Below are 18,070 nucleotides of genomic sequence, written 5' to 3'. Positions count from 1 at the left end.
GGCTGGAATGGTGCTAGAAGTTATAAACTTTTTGTGTTAAATTTGTTTGAAGTTGTATTTAGAACATGGTTTTTGAGCCAAAGAACACACAACCTGTGAGATTTTGAGCTTATTTACAAGGTTACATTATTTAACCATAAATATTTTATTCTTGTGTGTTTACTTCTCTATGATTGTAATCTATATTTGGTTTCATCCTATATGTCCAATGTTTAATGTGTTATATGCATGCATATGATTGAGGCCATTATTAGTTTAGCTCACTTATCCCAAATAAGCCTAAGCTTTAAATTCCCTTTGTTAGCCACTTTGAGCCTTTTAATCCCATCTGTTCTATATTTTACCACATTACTAGCCTTAAGTAGAAAAATAATTAAATATCCCAATTGAATCTTTGGTTAGCTTAAGATAGAAATTGTATGTTAACTGAGTATGGGAAGATTGTGGGAACAAGGGTTAATAAGGGAATGTGTCATGATAAAATAATGGGAATTTGGGTACCTACTCATGTGAAACTAGAAAAATTAAAAATCCATGTGCATTGATAAGCTATGTTTATTTTTCTATTCAAAAAACAAAAATTCAATAAATATATAAATAAATAAGAGGACAAAATTACCCCAATGCTAAGTTAAGTTGATAAAAAAATCAATGCATATGTGATACAAGTTAAGAGAAAAAGTTAATACATGAGTATGGAATGTAAAAGTGGGAAGTTATGGGTCGCTAGGCATGATTCTAGAGTTATATAGAGTATATATATGTTAGGTGAAAGCTTAGGTTAATTAAAGATTCAAATTATAACTCACTTAGCCATATATATATATACCCTTACCCTTACCTTAGCCCCATTACAACCTTGAAAAGACCTCATGATGTTTGCATTGGTACATTAAATATTGTTGATTAGTTAGGTGAAGAACAAAATTTAGAAAGCATGATTAGAGAAGGATAGAGTGATTACCCTATACACTTGAGAGACTAGAGTGCACATACACCATCAGTGAGGGTTCAATGCTTGATTCTATGTTCCCTGCTTTCATGAGCTATCTTCTTACAAGTTTACTTGTTTTCACTGTATCATTTGAACTAGTGGAATTTTGATTTATGTTTGCCTTGAAGAACTTATTTGCATTTAACCAAGTGGACAAGAAGCATATAGTTGCATTCACATATAGGTTGCATTTCATGAGTCTTACTGTCCCTTATTCATTCTCTTTGTCTCCTTGAGCTTAGCATGAGGACATGCTAATGTTTAAGTGTGGGGAGGTTGATAAAGCACTATTTTATGGTTTATATTGTGCTAACTTGAGTGGTTTTTATCAGCTTTTCACCCACCTAATTATATGATTTGCATGGTTTTACAATTCCTTCCTGGATTTATTCTATGATTGAAAACTTGCTTTTTAAAGCTTTAAAATAGTGTATTTTAATCCCCCTTTATATCATTCAATGCCGTGATCCGTATGTTAAGTGTTTCAGGCTTTATAGGGCAGGAATGGCTTAGAGGATGGAAAGGAAGCTTGCAAAAAGGGAAGGAACACAAGAAATAAATGAGACAACCAGCGAACAGCGACACGCACGCATGGCTAACGCATGCGCGCGAAATGAAGAAAATCACAGCGACGCGTGTGCGTGCTTGATGCGTACACGTGGATTGGAGTTCGCGCAACGACGCGAGCGCGTGTTGACGTGCACGCGTGGAAAGGAAATCATTAAATGACGCGTACGCCTGACCAATGCGTACGCATGACAACTGCGATCTGCAAAGTTAACAGAAATCGCTAGGGGCGATTTTGGGCCACGTTTTGACCCAATTTTCGGCCCAGAAACACAGAATAAAACCAGCAAACATGCAGAGACTCAATATATACGGGATACAACTTTCATATTCACAATTTTAGGATTAGATGTAGTTTCTAGAGAGAGAGGTTCTCTCCTCTCTCTTAGGTTTTAGGATTAGGATTTCTTTTAGTCATTAGGATTGTTTCTTCATACCAGGTTCAATATTCCTTTATGTTGATTTCTCTTCTACTTTTAGATACTATAATGCTTTTATTTATTAATGACGTATGTTGCAAAATTGGCTTATGAACTTTTCCATGTTAGATTTGATTTCTTTTATTAATGCAATTTGAGGTATTTCAGATATATGATTTTTATTTAGCTTTCTATATTCTTGGCTTTGGTTGAGTAATTAGAGACTCTTGAGTTATCAAACTCTTTTGTTGATTGATAATTGGAAGTTGCTAATTGACTTGAATTCCACTAACTCTAGTCTTTCTTTGGGAGTTGACTAGGACTTGAGGATTCATATTGATTTATCCACTTGACTTACCTTCATAGTTAGAGGTTGACTAAGTGGGAGCAACGAGCAATTCTCATCACAATTGATAAGGATAACAAGGATAGGACTTCTAATTTTCATACCTTGCCAAGAGTTTTCTTAGCTATTGATTTATTAATTTCTACAATTTATTTCTCTTGTTCAAACCTTTCAAAAACCCAAAAATATTGTTTTCCATAACCAATAATAAAACACACCTCCCTGCAATTCCTTGAGAAGACGACCCGATGTTTGAATACTTCGGTTATTTATTTTTATTGGGTTTGCTTAAGTGACAAACAAAACTTTTATATGAAAGAATTCTCTGTTGGTTTAGAAACTATACTTAGAACGCGATTATATTTGTGAAATTCTTTATTGACAAAAATCCGATCGTCAAGGCTAGCCGTGACTTTAAATATTTTGTCTCAAAGATTACTTAACACAGAAACACCACAAGCACTTAACTGGGGGACTCTCTTTGAGTCCTGATTTTTCTTTCAGTTACTCCCAGACAGTGGTGCTCAAAGCCTTTGGCATACTCTGTTAAACGCATTTGGTCTCGACTCTAAGTGTTTTGTCTCAAGGATTACTTGATACAATCACAACACAAGCATATGACTAGGGAAACAACTCTTTGAGCTTTTAATCGTGTCTGACCTCCTTAGTCATTGATGCTCAGAGCCTTGGACCTTGCTTTTATTATTTATTTATTTATTTATTATTTTTTTACTGTTTCTTTTGCTTCAAGGATTAAATTTTTGTTTATTTCAGAGGAGTCATAATAATTCTCTAAATTCCTGTTCTTTATACATCAACATCCCTTGATTCAAATTCAAATATGCACTGTTCATATCATGCATTCAAAAATCACAGAAAATACCACCACCTTTAAGTAAATAAGACTATTCTTAAAATTAAACTCAATTTCTCATGCGATACATCATAAAAAATTTTTTTCTTTTTAGATTCAAACTCAGTGAGTGGTACATGAGACAATTTATTATATTAAATCTAAATCTAAGAACTAAACGTACTAAAAATCATGCATGCAATCAAAGCAACAGAAATATAGGACAATAAAATAGGAATGGAAGAGAAATAGAATGAAAGGAACTTAACCACCTTAGTTATGTTGGTGGCCATCTCATTCCTCCATGAAGAACGTTCATCTCCCTTTGGCGCTAAACAGAAAAGCTTTAAGCAAAGCGTCAACACCAAACTTAAATGTTTGCTTGTCCTCAAGCAAAGAGAATCTGAAAGAAAAAACAAATAATAAGAAGAAAGAAGAATAAAAGGATAAAGGAACAAGAGAGAATTAGGATTGGGAGAGAGAGAAAGAAAATTAAAACTGGGCGGCGAACTAGTGTAATTCTGCGGTGTAGGCGACGCGTACGCGTGCAGTACAGGCACGCGTGGCGCGCAAAATTTTTTTAATAACGCGTAAGCGTGAGGCACGCGTCCGCTTGCCCTGGATTTTGCGTGATTCGCGCGAAGCCAGCCGCGAGCACGTGCTACTCTCTGTTCGCGCGGCTTTGGGAACCAATATTGGTAGACGATGCATTAGCGTCATGCACGCGCACGCGTGGATGGCCGTTTGGTCAAATGACTCGAACGCGTCAAGGATGCATCTGATGACAAGTCATCATATACCCATTTTTTCAAGCTAATTTCACTTGTTTCACTAGTTTTTATGCACTTTCTTGCATCCTAAGTAAGTAATTTGGAATGAAAATTCATAACTTCTTTAAATCAAACAACCACTATTAAATTGATGCTAAATCATGAGGTTTGAGCTAAAATTAATTGATTTTTAATGATTTATAAACCTTATGAGTTTAGAGATACTTTGATTGGTTGTTTTGGTTTCTTCTAGGTGAAGAAAGGAAGAAAAGAAGAAAAACGTGGCTTAAGAAGTGTGACCATGGGAGGAGAAGTGTGGTGCAACATAGAAGGAGGAAGCAAACACTGCCCTCCACAAGGGCACACTGCCCTCCGGGAGAGCAGCATAGTGAACCAAGCTTCCAAAGAAATTCTGCCCTGCCCTCTTCAAGAGCAATATCGGGCTCATCAAAGAAATAAATTCAAGGAAAAAGCTTACCAATGCTTGCCACAAGGTTTCGAACCCAAGGACAAAGAGGAAAGGGGTAGCGCTCAAGCACAATGAAAACAAGCAAAAATTGGCTTGCTTTCAATCTCCCAGGATCAAACACGGCACCATGAGGAAGCAAGGAACTAAGCATTACTTTGGTGCCAAGAAAACCAAAGAAAAAGAAGCAGCGTGTGCCTCCACCAAGTTTCGAACTTGGAACCTCACCTTTTGGCAACATTGCCCTGCCCTCCGCAAGGGCAGGGCAGCATTTTGTGGTGCATGGCCAGCGCACAAGATTGGCACGCACCAAGGGAGTCTCGGCCAGCAGCAGCGCGCACGGGTAGCACTTGGCGCACCATGGCAACTCTGCCCTGCCCTCCACAAGGGCAGGGCAGCATCCTGATGCATCACACACACCAAGCACGCACGCAATGAGCCGCACGCACCATTTCCTGCTCTGCCCTCCACAAGGGCAGGGCAGCCTCCTGGATGCTACTTTCTCATGGGCTGAAAATTGGATTAAAAATCCAATTTAATTCATTTCTTCACCAAATCAAAAGCCCATCCAAATGCCAAAATCTAAGAATAGAAAGTGTATAAATAGGAGATAGTTTGATGTAATTAGGACTCTTTTCTTTTACTTTTGACTTTTGACCCTTCTTTTGATTTTTGAACTTTTACATTTAGGAGACTTCATTTTCTTTGAGAGCTTTGAACTGAGATCTGAGAGAATTGGGAAGGAGAATTGATCTCTCTTCTTCCTTGTTCTTACTTGAGCATTTTTACTTCTCTTGTTTGAGTCTTGGGTGTAAAGAATTGAGGAATTTCTGTCTCAATCTCCATTCAAGATCTCTTTAATTTCCCTTCTGCATAATTGAGTTCAATTACATTTCCTTTACTGCTTCAATCTTCAATTTCTCTTTCATTGCTTTGTGAACTTGGATCTGGGAAGGCAATTGAGATCTAGACTTTGCTATCTAGTGTCTGGAGTCCTGAGACCCAATTTTCTTTTTGGTTCTTCTGTTGAACCACTGCTGAAATTACATTTTCATTTTCTATTTGAATTCTAGTTACTTTCAATTCATCTTCTGCTTTATTAATTGCTGCAATTTAATTTCCCTTGCTTAAATTCTGAATTCCCAGTCCTCAAATCCCTTTTTCCATTCAAGCAATTTATATTTCTTGCACTTTAAGTTATTGCAATTTACATTTCTTGCACTTTAAGTTTCAGTCATTTTAATTTCTTGTTCTTTAAGATTCAGCACCTTTACTTTCATTTCTCTTTAATTTCTGCAATTTATCCCTCTCCCTTTACATTTTCTGCTATTTACTTACTGTTAGATACAAAATCACTCAACCAATACTTGATTCACTTGACTAAATCGACCACTGAACTAAAATTGCTCAATCCTTCAATCCCTGTGGGATCGACCTCACTCTTGTGAGTTATTACTACTTGATGCGACCCGGTATACTTGTCGGTTGGATTTGTGTGTTGGAAATTTATTTTTCCACAAAAACAACATCAAGTTTTTAGCGCCGTTGCCGGGGATTGAAATAGATTGACAATGATTAAGTGAAGTGGAGGTCTAGATCAAGCACTTTTTCTTTTTTGTCTCTTTAATTTTTGACTAACACACTAACTGTTTGAATTTTTGCTTAAACTGACTAAAACTTCACTGGTTTTCTGGATCTGTGTGTTTCTTGTTGTGTGTTTGTATGTCAGGTACAGGAAGATCTTCTCCTATTCTCTCTGAAATTGACCAAAGAACTCTTCGAAGATTAAGAAGAGCTGAAAGAGGGAAGAACATTGTTGGAGAGGAAGAATCTGAGGAGGAATTCCAAGAGATGGAAGGAGATCCATCAAATCCCAATCAACCAGAAGGAGGAACAAACAATAACCCACAACAAAGAAGAGTACTGGCTTCCTACACATTTGCAAATGCTAGACACTGTGGGAGTAGCATTCTTACTCCTAATGTCAATGCAAACAACTTTCAACTAAAGCCACAACTCATCACTTTGGTCCAAAACAACTGTTCTTTTGGAGGAGGACCATTGGAAGACCCCAACCAATATCTATCCACTTTCTTGAGGATCTGTGACACAGTTAAGAGCAATGGAGTGCACCCTGACATATACAAGCTACTGTTGTTCCCATTCTCTCTCAAGGACAAAGCCACTCAATGGCTAGAGACATTTCCAAAGGAGAGCATCAACACTTGGGATGATTTGGTGAGCAAGTTTCTTGCCAAATTTTATGCCCCTCAAAGGATCATAAGATTGAAGACTGAGGTGCAGACATTCACTCAAATGGAGGCTGAAAATTTATATGAAGCATGGGAAAGATATAAGGCACTGCTGAGGAAATGTCCACCAGAGATGTTCACTGAGTGGGACAAGCTGCAGAACTTCTATGAGAGACTTACTCTGAAGGCTCAAGAAGCACTTGATCATTCAGCTGGAGGCTCATTACAACTCATGAAAACTACAGAGGAAGCTCAAAATCTCATTGATATGGTGGCTAACAACCAATATTTCTTTGCTCACCAAAGGCAACGCCAACCATCACAAAGGAGAGGAGTAATGGAGTTGGAAGGAGTGGATTCAATCCTAGCTCAGAACAAAATGATGCAACAGCAAATTCAACAACAGTTTGAGCAGATGGCCAAGAGAATTGACAGCCTTCAAGTTGCATCAATGAGTGCCACAAGCCAACCATCAACTACTTGGGGGCAAAATGAAGAAATTCAAGAGGAGCAACAGCAAGAGCAAGTCCAATACATGTACAACCAAAATCCTGGAACAAATGAAGTCTATGGTGATACTTACAATCCCTCTTAGAAAAACCATCCCAACCTCAGATGGGGAGACAACCACAATCAAACTCAGCAGCCATGGCAAAGGAACTCAACTCAAAACAATTGGAAAAACACAAACCACAACAACCAGCCAAACACTAACCAAAACACATACAGAAAACCACAAAACACTTATCCCAACTCTAACCATTATCCACCCAATAACCACCCAACTAACCAAAACACCTACCATCATCCATCAACACCCCAAAACCAACCAATCTCACAAGACTCTCAGAGGATTACTAATCTAGAGATGCTCATGGAGAAGATGACGAAGAACTAAGAATTGACAACAAAGAACCAAGAAGCTTCCATGAAGAGCCTAGAAAGGCAGATTGGACAAATCTCCAAGCAGATTTCTATTGAAAAACCATCAAGCTCACTACCAAGTGATAGCATTCCTAATCCAAAAGAGGAGTGCAAGGCAATAAAGTTAAGGAGTGGAAAAATCCTGCTGAAAGATGAAGAAGCCACCAAGAAGCCCAAGGAAGGTGACAAGAAACAAGTTGAAAAAGAGGCAGCCAATGATGAAGATGCAACAGTAAGCAATCACCCTCAGAATCAACCTCAAGAAAAAGAAGATAGACCACAAAATCTGAAGAAGGGAAAGCAGATCATAGAAGAACCAAATCCAAGATAACATCAAGTGAAGAAAAGCTTGACACCTCCACTGCCTTATCCCCAAAGATTCCACAAAGAGACTAAGGACCAACACTTTTCTAAATTTCTTGAGATTTTCAAGAAGCTAGAGATCAACATACCCTTGGCTGAGGCATTGGAGCAAATGCCTTTATATGCCAAGTTCTTAAAGGAGCTCATCAATAAAAAAAGGAGTTGGAATGAGAAGGAGACTGTAATGCTCAGTGAAGAATGCAGTGCACTAATCAGAAAAGGGCTCCCTCCCAACCTTGAAGATCCTGGAGGTTTCTTCCTACCTTGCACTATTGGAAGTCTATTCATCAACAAGGGGATGTGTGACTTAGGAGCAAGCATAAATCTAATTCCATCCTCTTTAGTGAAAAAGCTTGGCATAGGAGAGGCGAAACCAATACAAATGTCCTTGGAATTGGTGGACCAATCAGTGGTATATCCTAAAGGGTTGATTGAAAACCTTTTAGTTAAGGTTGACAAGTTCATCTTTCCTGCAGACTTTGTGATCCTAGATTCAACAGAGAATGAGAATGACTCCATAATACTTGGTCGACCATTTTTTGCCACTGCTAGAGCCATTGTAGATATAGAGCAGGGAGAGCTAACCCTCAGGATGCATGAGGAAAGCATCACCTTGAAAGTGTTTCCAGAATCACAAAGTAATGAAGAAACAAGCAAGACAAGTAGTGACTATTTTCCAAGGCAAGCAACCAACAACACAGTAGAACAGAAGAATGAGCATGTGCAAGGAGGGGAAGGAATTCAAAAAGAAGCCGAAATGATAAACAAAAAGGGAGGTATCACAACTCAAGTCACTGTCAAGGGAGAAAGATCAACAAGAAAGAAAAAGAAGAAAAATAAGAAGAAGGCTTACAGAGGGTGGAAGAAAAAAAAATTCCCAACTGAAGGATTTTCCAAAGGTGACAAGGTGCAATTAGTATATCAACAGCTGGGAACAGAAGATCATTACACTATAAACCAAGTACTCTCTCTTGAGCACATTGAAATTGAGCATCAAGGCACACAGAGAAAGCTTACAGTGAGAGGGGACAAGTTGAGACATCACCAGCATTAACCACCCTAAAGGGAGATCAATGTCAAGCTAGTGACAATAAAAGAGCGCTTGTTGGGAGGAAACCCAACCTGAGGTAGTTTTCTTTTCATAGCTCTTTCAATAAAAAATGTTGAATAATTGGTATGCATTGCAAGGAGCTATGTTTGGTGTTACACACCAAAATAATTTAAGGGAGAATGAAAGATTCTAAGTTTGGTGTTCCACCAAAATCTCACTTAAAAGAACATTCTCACCTCCTGGATAACGCTAGCTCCAAGCAATCAAACAACTTATCCAACTATTTAACTGCTTTCTAATTTTAATTCCATAACCTTTAGCAAGGACACAAGATTTCACATATGGTTAAGTTGATGCATGAAAAATAGTGGTAAGGAACTAAGTTTGGTGTTCACACACCAAAGTAAGTTCAAAAAGCCATAATCATTTTTATACTAACCATGCACTTAAGGGCTTGAGAAGCAAGCAACTTTTGAGAATAATGCAGGAAATTAGCCAACAATTGAAGACAGTTTGCATTGTGCCTCAAAAGGGGATACAACAGAAGGAAGAATCAAAGAGCTGCAACTTCAAAGGCTGTATCTAAACTTAATCCTTGCTGCTATAAATTGTTTTGAATCTGGCAGCCCTTATATGTCCTGCTAAGGTGTTTATCTGGTTGCAAGTGGAATTGTTTGTTAAGTATACTTATCTGCATGATACTTGTCATTCATTACTCAGCTTAAATTTTGTTTTGTTTCCCATATGCTTGAATAAAAGAGAATTGGTTGAACTAGAAAGTAAACATCTAATGTTGCATAAGTTAGAATAGAAGTGAGTGGTGGTAGGTGTTTGATTCAATTGTTAGCTCATAGAATAATTGCTGCATAATGACATGTTACTTGAAGCTTAAGCTAGTTTGCTGCTATGAGCCTTCAATCAATGAAAATCCCTTGGAAATAAAGCAAAATCAAAAGAAAAGGAAAAAGAAAAAGCCAAAAGCTGGCAAAGAAACAAAGAATAAGGCTAGGCACCAATAGATTGGACCCTAGGACACATGCCTGTGGTGTTCTTGTACTAGGATATGCTTGGACAAGTAAATTCTAAGGGGTATTTCAAAACCTAACCACTTAGATCAACTGATTTGGGATGGCCAATTGAAAGTCCACAATAAAGAGCAACCTAGTTAAAAAGCATTTAGTTATCCAAAGAGATGCTGGGCATCAATGATCCTAGGAGGAAATGCTGAGCCAAAAATAAAGCCAAAGGCTGCTGCAACATTTGCCACCAAGCCTTCAAAGAAATTCTGCCCTGCCCTCCGGGAGAGCAGCATAGTGAACCAAGCTTCCAAAGAAATTCTGCCCTGTCCTCTTCAAGAGCAATATCGGGCTCATCAAAGAAATAAATTCAAGGAAAAAGCTTACCAATGCTTGCCACAAGGTTTCGAACCCAAGGACAAAGAGGAAAGGGGTAGCGCTCAAGCACAATGAAAACAAGCAAAAATTGGCTTGCTTTCAATCTCCCAGGATCGAACACGGCACCTTGAGGAAGCAAGGAACTAAGCATTACTTTGGTGCCAAGAAAACCAAAGAAAAAGAAGCAGCGTGTGCCTCCACCAAGTTTCGAACTTGGAACCTCACCTTTTGGCAACATTGCCCTGCCCTCCGCAAGGGCAGGGCAGCATTTTGTGGTGCATGGCCAGCGCACAAGATTGGCACGTACCAAGGGAGTCTCGGCCAGCAGCAGCGCGCACGGACAGCACTTGGCGCACCATGGCAACTCTGCCCTGCCCTCCACAAGGGCAGGGCAGCATCCTGATGCATCACACACACCAAGCACGCACGCAATGAGCCGCACGCACCATTTCCTGCTCTGCCCTCCACAAGGGCAGGGCAGCCTCCTGGATGCTACTTTCTCATGGGCTGAAAATTGGATTAAAAATCCAATTTAATTCATTTCTTCACCAAATCAAAAGCCCATCCAAATGCCAAAATCCAAGAATAGAAAGTGTATAAATTGGAGATAGTTTGATGTAATTAGGACTCTTTTCTTTTACTTTTGACTTTTGACCCTTCTTTTGATTTTTGAACTTTTACATTTAGGAGACTTCATTTTCTTTGAGAGCTTTGAACTGAGATCTGAGAGAATTGGGAAGGAGAATTGATCTCTCTTCTTCCTTGTTCTTGCTTGAGAATTTTTACTTCTCTTGTTTGAGTCTTGGGTGTGAAGAATTGAGGAATTTCTGTCTCAATCTCCATTCAAGATCTCTTTAATTTCCCTTCTGCATAATTGAGTTCAATTACATTTCCTTTACTGCTTCAATCTTTAATTTCTCTTTCATTGCTTTGTGAACTTGGATCTGGGAAGGCAATTGAGATCTAGACTTTGCTATCTAGTCTCTGGAGTCCTGAGACCCAATTTTCTTTTTGGTTCTTCCGTTGAACCACTACTGAAATTACATTTTCATTTTCTGTTTGAATTCTAGTTACTTTCAATTCATCTTCTGCTTTATTAATTGCTGCAATTTAATTTCCCTTGCTTAAATTCTGAATTCCCAGTCCTCAAATCCCTTCTTCCATTCAAGCAATTTATATTTCTTGCACTTTAAGTTACTACAATTTACATTTCTTGCACTTTAAGTTTCAGTCATTTTAATTTCTTATTCTTTAAGATTCAGCACCTTTACTTTCATTTCTCTTTAATTTCTGCAATTTATCCCTCTCCCTTTACATTTTCTGCTATTTACTTACTGTTAGATACAAAATCACTCAACCAATACTTGATTCGCTTGACTAAATCGACCACTGAACTAAAATTGCTCAATCCTTCAATCCCTATGGGATCGACCTCACTCCCGTGAGTTTTATTACTTGATGCGACACAGTACACTCGCCGGTGAGTTTTGTGTTGGATCATTTTCCACACATCAGCATCCGCGTGACTAAATTTGTGCGTCTATCATACTTCCTAACCCAAGCCAGCATAACTCTCTACCCAAACACTCTTTTACGTCGATTTTTCAGGTCACGCGTACGCGTCATTGACGCGCCCACATGAATGGTGAAAATCACAAACGACGCGCATGCGTGGGGTACGCGTACGCGTGGGTTTGTTTATGCTAGAGGTATCATTCTTGTGCCACTCCTGCCCAACCCTCTGTTAAAATTTATTTTTCACGCAAACCCATCTAACGCGTACGCAGTAATGCTTGCGCGTCGGGTGCTCTTCTTCTTTTTTTTTTCGGTTCCTGTTCTAAAATAGCTGCATGATCAGAAAATTGGTAAGAACTCAATAAAAATCAGATAAGTAAGAAAACTACTAGTACAAAAAATAACTAAGGATACGAAATTATCGGGTTGCCTCCCGACAAGCACTTCTTTATCGTCACTAGCTTAATGGTCAGCTCCTCTAAGTAGGAGGATCATAGGGGCTCAGCTCTTCACCCCTTACATTGAACTTCTTTCCTGTGTCTTCATAATATAGCTCAATATGCTCCAGAGAGAGGATCCTGGTTACTGTATAAATCCACTTTGGATTGCTAGTCAACACCACCTTCATTCCTGGGGAGAAACCTTCAGTGGGGATCTTTTTGTTTTTCTATCCTCTGGGTACTTTCTTCTTTTTGGGAAACTCTTCCTTGGTAGATGATGCATTCCCAACACCAAACTTAGGTTTGATGTCAGGAAGAATTTTATTGATTGTTACCAAGGGAGGTTTGAGTTGCAGATTCTGCTGTGTATCATCAGGGGGATTTTGAAGGGTTGGATCAATAAGCTCAGTCTGCATGCACCTCTCTTCTTCACCTGCTGAATATACATCTTTGAAAATACGGAAGACTAGTTGCTCATCATGCACTCTAAGCACTAATTCGCCCACTTCTACATCAATCAGAGCTCTTCCAGTGGCTAGGAATGGTCTTCCTAGAATTATAGAGGCATTCTCATCCTCCCCTGTGTCAAGAATCATAAAGTCTGCTGGGAGGAAGAACTTACCCACTTTGACCAAGATATTCTCCACTAATCTATATGCAGGCTTCATAGATTTGTCTGCCATCTGTAATGCTATCTTTATGGGTTGTGCCTCTTGGATTTGCAACTTCTTCATCACAGATAAGGGCATTAGATTTATGCTTGCCCCCATATCACATAGGGCTTTCTCAAAGGTTGTGCTCCCAATGATGCATGGAATTTGAAAGCTCCCTGGATCTGGCATCTTCCTTGGCAAGTTATTCTTAATTACAGCACTACATTCCTTAGTTAAGACTACTATCTCATCTCCCTTTAAACGCTTTTTCCTTGACAATAGCTCCTTCATGAACTTGACATAGATAGGCATTTGCTCCAAAACCTCAGCAAAAGGAATATTGATTTGTAACTTTCTGAAGACTTCCAAGAACTTTGAAAAATGCTACTCCTTGGTCTCCTTTTGAAGTCTCTGAGGATACGGCATCTTAGGCTTATACTCAGGAGCCTTTGGCAGTGTAGGATAAGCGTCAAGAGAGTTTGGAAATGGGTTGTCTGCACGATTTGGAGGGGCGTGCTCTACTTCTTCCTTCTTCTCCTCTGGAGCTTCTTTTTCAACTAACTCTTCATTGACCTTGGTTTCAGAGCTAGCTACTTTACCACTTCTCAGTTGAATAACCTTGCAATCTTTTTCAACTGGCTCTTCATCAACTTGTGCTTCCATTCTTGCCACTTGTCCACTTATCAAGGTGATAGCCTTGCATTCCTCTCTTGGATTTGGAATTGTGTTACCAAGAAGGCTATTAGTGGTCCTCTGAACAATTTCATTAACTCTGGTGGCTATGTTGACCCATCTGAATCTCCAAATTCTTGAGCGATGCTCTGGTTTCCTGCGTAAAACTCTTCATCATTTCCCAATTAGAATCTTCTTGGGATTTAGAATTTTTCCTGTGGAGGTGGTTGTTGTTGATGAGATTGAAATTGGCAGTTATTGTAATTGTTCTGTTAGAAGCCACCCTGCGAATTATTGTTGAAGTTGTGAGGTCTCTGAGGTTGGTCTCTCCACCCAAAATTTGGGTGATTTCTCCACCCTTGGTTGTAGGTCTGAGAATAAGGATCATTATTGGGATTTCTAGGAACACTCCCCATGTAATTGACCTGTTCAGAAGAGGGTTAAGCATAATCATAATTATTATTTTGCACAAAGTTACCTGTCATGTCATGAGAGACCTCTTGAGGTGGATTTTGGGTGTTGATAGCTGAGACTTGCATGCCATCCATGTGTTAAGTAAGTAGAGTTATTTGCTGAGACATAAGCTTGTTCTGAGCAAGAATAGCATTAAGAGCTTCTACTTCCATGACACCCTTCTTCTGAGGAGCCTCAGAGCTCACAAGATTCTTGTTAGATGAGTATAAATATTGGTTACCAGTAACCAATTCAATAAGCTCAATAGTCTCCTCTGGTGTCTTCTTCTTATGCAATGAACCTCCTGCAGAATTGTCTAAGCACATCTTGGACATTTCACCTAAGCCTTCATAAAAGATGTCTAGTTGAGTCCATTTGGAGAACATGTCCGGAGGGCATTGCCTAGTTAGTAGCTTGTATCTCTCCCAAGCTTCATACAGAGTTTTACCATCCTTCTATCTGAAGGTCTGAACCTCCACCCTAAGCTTAGTCAGCTTCTTTGGTGGGAAAAATTTAGTGAGAAACTCAGTAACCATCCCTCAGAGCAAACGGGAAGAGCATGAGTTTGTACACCTCTGGGTTTACTCCATTTGTCTTCACAGTATCACACATTTGCAGGAAACTATAAATAAACTGATTTGGGTCTTTCTGGGGAAGACCATGATACTGGCAGTTTTATTGCACCAAGGTAACCAGTTGTGGCTTTAACTCAAAGTTGTTCGCAGCTATAGGAGGCACCACAATGCTTTTTTCATACAGATCTGCAGTAGGAGTAGAGAAAGAGCCAAGTGCTCTCCTATGTTATTCATTCCCATTCGGATTTACCACATTGGCATTATCAGCATTGTTAGGATCCATAGTGGATTCTACAGCCTTGTAAAGTCTTGCCTGTTGTAAATGTCACCTGAAAGTCCTTTCAAGTTCAGGATCAAAGTTTAAGAGATGTTCTTTGTCTCTATTCCTGCGCATACACAAAAAGAAGACAAGAAAAGATGGGACTCTCTACGTCAGAGTGCAGAGAATTCCCAGTGAGGTAACCTGTGTAAAGATATAAAAATATTTCTATTTTTATTTTATTTATTTTTTATTTTATTTTATTTTATTTATTATTATTAATTAATTAATTAATTAATTAATTAATTAAAGTAAAAAAAGGGTACGGTATAAAGGGGAGGGCGGAAGAAACGAAAAGGAAAAAAATAATGTAAAGGGAAAAAAATTAATGTAAAGGAAAAAAAGAAAAAAATAACGTAAAAAAATGCAAAAATAAAAATTAATAAAAAAATAAAAAAATATAATAAAAAATTATCTAATCTAAGCAATCAAACAACGAATAGTTGTTAATCACAATCAATCCTTGACAACGGCGCGAAAAACTTGATGCGGTATTTTATAACCCACAAACTAACCGGCAAGTGCACCGGGTCGTACCAAGTAATACCTTATGTGAGTAAGGGTCGATCCCACGAGGATTGATGGATCAAGCAACAGTGATTGATTGATTGGCTTAGTTAGATAAATAGAAAAGAGTGTTTTGGTATTCAAAAAGCATTTAACAGAAAATTAAGAATTTCAAAAAGCAACCAGCAATGAGTTGGGAATAAAATATGGAGAAAACGGTTAAGGTTTCAGAGTTATCTATTTTTCCGGATGAACTTTTCTTACTAACTAATTTAATTATGCAAGATTTAATTTATGGCAAACTGTAAGTGACTGGACCCTAATTCCTTAGACCTTCCTACTCTCCTCTAAAATTCATTAACTGCCAATTCATTGGTCAATTAATTCCAATTAAAGGGTGATAATCAATTTCTAGTTTATATGCCACAAAAACTCTAATTACCCAAGAAATAAAAGGATTATGTCACGTATCCTGTTAAATTCAAATAATTAAAATTTAGGAGAATTTGTTTTCAAGTTGTTGTTCATGTATAGAGCTTTTCTAAGTTATACAAGAACTCAAATTGAAAGAGGGTCATACTTCCGTTCCACCCAAATTCAAAAGATAAAGAGTGAAAACAATTCTTAAATTATAAATCCATACACAAATAAAATTGGAAAGAGCAAATGAATCAATCCATACAATAGACAGAGCTCCTAACCTTAACAATAGAGGATTAGTTGCTCATTGTTTAGAGTAGAATGTTATGGAATATGTTATGTAAATTTGGGATCGAATAATGTTCCCTAATGGAATCCCCTTTTTATAACTAATCCTAATTAATTTAAAATCTAATTATCTAAAATTAAAAATAATATCTTTTCCTATTTTCAAATTCAAATTTGAATTTAAATCAGAATAATCAGTAGGTCTTTAGTTGATGTGTGGGAACCACAGGTTTTGTCCATTCTGCAGCTTCTAATATGTGTTTTCTGGGCTAAAAACTAGGTCAAAACAGCCCAGAAATCACCCCTAGCATTTTTCTGCGTTTTCTGCACGTGGCGCATGTCACGCGTATGCGTCAGTCATGCGTACACATCGATGGTCTTTTTTGTAAGTCAAGCGGATGCGCCGATCACGCGCACGTATCGCTGAGCAAATCTTCAAATCACGCGTATGCGTCAGTCACGTGCACGAGTCACCGTGGAAAGCTCCAAATCACGCGTACGCGTCAGTCACGCGTACGCGTCGCTCCTCGCTGCCATCTCTTTTGATTCTTGTGCTGCCGAAACTCCACCAAATCCAGCCGAGTGCTACCTAAAATAAACAAAATTGCAAAAGACTCAAAGTAGCATCCATATTGGCTAAAAGATAATTAATTCTTTATTAAACTCAACAAATTAGATGCAAATTTACAAGGAAAAGATAGAAATGATGCTCACGCATCAATTACATTCCATGAGATTTGACAAATGAAAGAGGTCCATAATAAAAGAAAGAAAATGCAAGAGAAAGAAACAAAAAAAAAGAAATAAACAAGGCTGGGCACCAATGGCTTGAGATTTTGGATATATGCCTGTGATGCTCTTGTATAAAGATAAGCTTGGATAACTAGGTTCTAAGGGGTGCTTCATCACCTGGCAACTTGGGTTAACTAACTTGGGATTGCCAACCGAAAGTCCACCATCAAGAGCTACTTTGAGACAAAGCATTTAGTGACCGAAAGAGGTGTTGGGCCCAATGTTCAAAGAATAAAACAAGCTAAATGCCTGTGATGTGTATGTACTAAGGAGAGGCTTGAGCAAGTAAGTCCTTAGGGGTGTCTCAACACCTAGCATATTGAACCAACTGGGACGGGAATGTTGGCTAAAATCTTAAGAGAGCAAGCAAAACTAAGGACCAAACCATAACAAGTCTCATTTTTTGTGTAATTCAAGTGAGGATCCAAAGGAGAGTCAATACTTCAGCCACAGAGAAAAATCACTAAGATATGATGCATGAAAACTCCATTAACCATAATTGAATGTCTCCCAATAAAAGGCTTATACCTCTCTCTATTTTCATTTATTCTCCTTATGTTTTACTGCTTGCCTGGGGACAAGTAAGATTTAAATTTGGTGTTGTGATGCCTAGGCATCTTAGGCATAAGAAAGTATTTGGATGAAAATTTCATGCATATCTTGATTCAATCAAACATGGTTAATTATGTGAATTTTCATGAGATTTATGCAAGATTTACTTGATGCTATGAATGATGCAAAATCTGGTGATTTTGGCAAAGCTTTGATGCATTTGTTTGGTTGATGATAGGTGAAAAGAAGCAGAGGAAGTGCAAGGAAGAAGCAGAGAAACCAACGTTAGTGGCCAAAGTTAGCTCACCAACGTTGCTGGCAACATTGTCTAAAAAGTGGTGCAAACGTTGGAGTGAACGTTGGTGAACCAACGTTACACCCAACGTCTTCGATAATTTCAAAAGGAATGCATTGGAAAAATTAGCTCCGATGCGCTTTGATAAACCACTATTTTATGGTTTATATTATATTTAATTGAGTGGTTT

Source organism: Arachis hypogaea, chromosome 9 (genome assembly GCF_003086295.3).
Source record: "Arachis hypogaea cultivar Tifrunner chromosome 9, arahy.Tifrunner.gnm2.J5K5, whole genome shotgun sequence".
Classification (NCBI taxonomy): Eukaryota; Viridiplantae; Streptophyta; class Magnoliopsida; order Fabales; family Fabaceae; genus Arachis; species Arachis hypogaea.
This window is presented reverse-complemented; position numbering follows the sequence as displayed.